The sequence below is a fragment of the Vombatus ursinus genome, unplaced genomic scaffold, assembly GCF_900497805.2.
Source record: "Vombatus ursinus unplaced genomic scaffold, bare-nosed wombat genome assembly UNPS02014840.1, whole genome shotgun sequence".
Classification (NCBI taxonomy): domain Eukaryota; kingdom Metazoa; phylum Chordata; class Mammalia; order Diprotodontia; family Vombatidae; genus Vombatus; species Vombatus ursinus.
Window position 1 is genome coordinate 1,470,450 of NW_020954618.1, and position 5,197 is coordinate 1,475,646.

Consider the following 5,197-nt stretch of genomic DNA (forward strand, 5'->3'; position numbering starts at 1 on the left):
ACCAAGGAATGCACTTCTTTGGCCACCAAGATGCGGAAGGGGAGGTCACAACCAAACCAAAGAAACCATCTGTCCTCCAAGGTACCTAAAGGATGGGTGGGACTGTTCAGCTGATGAAGGACTTCCAGGCTCAGGAAAGCCTACCAGCAGAAGCACACATCTATTGGAGAAAGACTGTTATAGAATCACAGTCAGATAGGACCTGGGTTATCTATCCCAACTCATAACTGAAGACATCCTGGCAACCCTGGCAAGTGGCCACAGATGGGGCCTTCACCACGCATTCACTCAATCTCCTGCAGTCTGGCTTCTGTCCCCCCATACTACAGAAACTCCTCCCTCCAAGGTTGCCAGGGATGATCAAATGATCAAATCCAAAGGCCTTTATTCACTACTTATACACTTTTAGCTTTTGAAAATACTGGATGCTCCTGACCACCTTTGTCACCATAATTATGCTCTTCCGACCCTTGTTCCCTTCTTACCTGTCTGTCTATTCCTCAGTCTCCTCTTCTGCTCGGTCTTTCTTCTCCTACCCCCTGAGTAGGGGTATTACTTTCAAGGCTTTGACCCCATAGAATCAAAGACTTAGAGTGAGAAGGCATCTCAGAGGTCATTGATTCCAAACACCTTTATTTTGCAATTAGAGAAACTGAGGCCCAGACACTTTAAATACCTTTCCTTCTCTCTTCACAGTGTCTTTGGAGATCGTGTTCATGCCATCGTTTCCATCATCACCTCCATGCAGATGACTCTGTGATCTGTAGAGAGAGCTAGCCCTGATTTCTCCCGAGCTGTAGTCTCACATCTTCCACTGTTAATTTCCATCTAGCTGGTACCTCGAACTTGATGCCACACGTCCATCTTAATCAGTGACTTGGATACCAGGAATTTAATCATGTCTATTAAATCGAGTTGAAGGATGACATGAAGCTAGGTGGGATCACAGGTATGGGTGACAGAGCTACTCCATGCAGAGTGATGGACTGCATTTTCAATGAAATGAATTGGGACAAAAATGCAAAAGCCCACATTCGAATTCAGTCTGTTTTTCAAGCACTAGATGGGGAAGGCACAAAAGTCCAGAGGTTTGAGTGGATCAGAGCTTCAGGTCAGCCAACAGTGTGATCTTGAGCTGCACCATGACAGGTTAGCTCCAAGAATGAAGAGACATTAGTTCCCCTATGCTCTGGCCCGGTCAGAACATGGTGTGTGGCATTTTAGGAAGGACACTGGTGATCCAGAGAGCATCTAGGGTGCTCGTGAGGAGGGTGATGTACAAGGAATTGAGGATGTTTATCTAGAAGCAGAGGTTTGGGGAGGAGGGTATGATAGCGGTCCTCAAGTACGTGGGCAAGGGTCTAGATTTGTTCTGCTTCCCCGAACACTGTAACAGAAATACGACTGGACGAGGAGGAAGGTGCAATCTGGTTAGGGATGCCCAGTTCTGATGCTGGACCTTTGCTCCTGCTGCTGGGAAGGAAGCCGAAGACGAGAAAGAGGATCTTCTATTACACGCCCTGGCCCTCCTAGAACGATCTTTGTTGCCAAATCCAAGGGCCTTTTCTCAGTCCTCACCCTTTCTATCTTCTCTGCACCCTCTTCTCTCTGGGTTTTGGTGACACTGCTCCCTCTTGGTCCACCTCCTACCTGTCTGACCACTCCTGGCTCCTTGGCTGGATCTTCCTGGATCGGAGACTCCATCCCCAGCCCTCTCCTTTTCTTGCTCAACCCTACCTCGATTCATGATCTCATCTGCTTCTGTAGGTTCCATTATTATCTATTCTCAGATCTACTTATCCAGCCCCAACTACTGTCCTGACTTCTAGTCTCACATCTGCAATTGCCCATTGAACATCTTGAACTTAAACTCGTGTCCACAACTGAACACATTCTCTTTTCCCCAAACCCCACCCCCATCCAACTTCCCCATTCCTGTTATATCCTGTCACAACCTCAACGTCCTCAACTGACCATCCACTCCCCCGAACAACTTTGCCAAGCTTTGTTTCTACCTCCATCATATCTCTCCTGCACATCCTTTTCTGTCTGCTCATACAGCCATGTGGATGAGGCCCTTACCACCTCATGCCTGGACTACTGCAATGACCTCCTGGTTAGTCTGCCTGCCTGTCCAACCTAACCTTCGTTCAGCTACTAGAGCAAAGGCAGGTCCGCCCACGTCACACACACCCCAGCCCTGCCCTCAATTCCAGTGATTCCCTAGTACTCCCAAAATCAACTACACAATTCTCTGGCGTTTGGAGCACCTTCCTACCTTTCCTGTCATCGTATACTTTCCTCCCCTCCACATCCTCGATGATCCAGTGACACTGACCCCCCAGCTCTTACCCGCACTCCATCTCCTCCCTCCTCACCTCTGGCTCCTGGCTTCCCTCAAGACAGCTCAAATCCCCCCTTTCCCAGTCATCCCTCCCCCCTACTTCTTGTGCCTTCATATATATATACACACACACATTCTGTACATTCTGTTGTCTCCCCCACTAAAATGTCAGTCCAGCCAACATATATGTGTGTGTGTGTATATATACATATATATATATACACACACATACATATATACACACACACACATTCTGTACATCATTGTTTGCATGTTGTCTCCCCCATGAAAATGTCACTCCAGCCAACATTTATCACCTACACAGACCAGGCACTGTGCAGAAGTGCTGGGGACACCAAGAAAGGGAAAAACCAGTCCCTGCTCTCAAGGAGCTCACAGTCTAATGGGGGAACCAACATCAAACATCAACCTCCATGAAAACGCTCTCTTCCATACTCCACTAACCCCACGATCCCAGATTGCTTCACATGAAAACACCCTTTTAACGCACAATCAAAATACTTTTCTCCTCCATTCCCTTTTTATGCCCTGTTTCTTTCTAATAAAATATATTCTTCCAGAGCCACATTTCAGTCATGGGTATCATAACACCAATGTCTTCATGATACTTAGATGAAGTCAGGCTAGCCTTGTGTTGACATGAATTCCTTTTGCTCAGTACTGCATTGTGCATTTGTATACAGACTAGAGATTTTCATTACTGTTTCTTCTCTTGGACTTTGTTCCCTTTGAAATTGGGTAGTAGCCTTTGAAACATCACTCCCTATTCAAAACCCTCCTTATTGCCTTTAAAATCAAATGTAAATATTGTCATTTAAAGGCCCTGACAACTTGGCCCCAGTCCACTTTTCTGGTTTTATTACACACATCTCTCCTTCCCATGTCCGAGAATGCAGCCAAAAGACCCTTTTTGCTTATCCTTAAAGACGACACTGCTCTCCTATCTCTGTACTGGTTCTCTAAGTCTGAACTTCACTCCCTTCTCACCCAAGTCTTAGAATCACCGATTTGAGGCTTAGTTCAAGCACTATCTTGAATATGAACCTTTTCCTACATCCCTATCTCACACACGTTTTCCTGTGAAAAGGAAAATTCCTCAAGATCAGGGGCCATTCTATTTTTGTCCCAAGATCCCCAGCACCTAGCAGATGATGTGTGATATCTCTAAGGTATGGAGACTGGTGTGCACGGACACACGGGTTTGATCCCTCCCCCTTGTTTCATTTTTAAAGCCCTTTTGATTAGATTTGGAAGGTTCCAAGGAAGGATTTTATCAATTCTTATTAAGTATAGTCCACTCTTTTATTTTAAACATTTTCCGGAAATCCAAATCCCTTCCTTGGGGTACCACCTTAACAAGCTATTGTCTCTTTCCAATCCTTTCATTTCAGGCAGAAGTGACGGAAATACTGCCTGTGTCCTCAAGGTCCTCACTTTTTAACCTTTGGCAGAGCTTTTTCTAGGTTCCTCCTGGAGGGATCATTTGTGCCTGAATGACTCACCAGAATTTCGTTTCTGTGACCTTGTCCATAATTCACTTTAACAAGAGCAAAAAGTACAATTCATTAAAAATGAGTATGAGAATGGAAAGAGAGCCACAAGGCAACACCAAGGAGATTCAAAGAGCCAACGGCTATTCCTAAGTGCTCTTCTCCTTGCACTCCCCTCTATGGAGAGGGGCTTCTGAGGGTCTCGTACAAAAGCCCACAGTGACGTTAAGTTGAATAATGACCACTTCTAGAAGGCAGTGGTTTAAACTTTTCATTTTTTTCCAGTGTGTTAAGTGAAACTGTACAAGATATAAGCACACATTCTTTAAAGCAGGTGAGATGTCACTGGTTTTCAAAACTGGAAGGTCATTTAGAATCATGAAGGTCACCTCCTTCATTTTACAGAGAAAGGACCTGAGGGCCAGAGAGAAAAAGTGATTTTCCTATGGTCACACAGCTAGGAAGTGGAACTGGGCTTCAAATGAAGGCCCACTGGTTCTAAATCCTGGGCTCTTTCCTTTCTCAATGCAGCCAATCAAATTTAGATCCACACCCAACAAATCACTCTAATCTAAAGCCTAATGAACTCCAGGAATTGCTGGGAAGGAGAGATGGGAGAAAGGGGGAGGGGATGGGGAAGGAAGAAAAGGAAGAAGGGGAGAGGTACAGTGATAGATGGGGAGAAGGAGGAGAGACAGAGAGACAGAGGCAGAGGTGAGAGATCTTATCTACATAATCACAGAACTATCCCTGAAAACTGGGGAATAGATGTTGCCCATTCTAGTGAATTTAGGATGTGGGTAAAAATCAACTTTGAGCATAAGCAAAACTTCGTTCACTCGAGAAAAATGCCATGTTCAACCTTTGAAAGAAACGGCATTAAAGCCATTGGTCACTCCAGAGGATCTAGATGCAGAGAAATTACCTTTCCCACAGACTTCACCAACCTCAATGTTTACTCAGACAAGAGAGTCCAACATGGTGGGCACTATGTGCAGTTCTTTAATTCACACAGCATCCAAAGACCAAAACAAAGTTCCCATGCTCTATTTTCTCCTGTAATGTTTTCCAATTAATGCTTTATTGTTGGAGCAGCTCACCTGAACCTTTCTGGGCCTCAGTTCTGTCCTCTGTAAGAAAAGTTGGTTGTATTAGTTCTCAGAGGTGGACCCCAGCTCTAAAACTCAATCAATCTGTGACCATTAACTGGTGAAATCATCCCAGCTGAGAGCTCAGCAGCCGTTCCTCCCTCCCCGAGCCATGAGTGCACACACACGTGCATGCGTGTACACGTGTACATACACACACACACACACAAATGAGGAGCCCACATTTTCAAGGT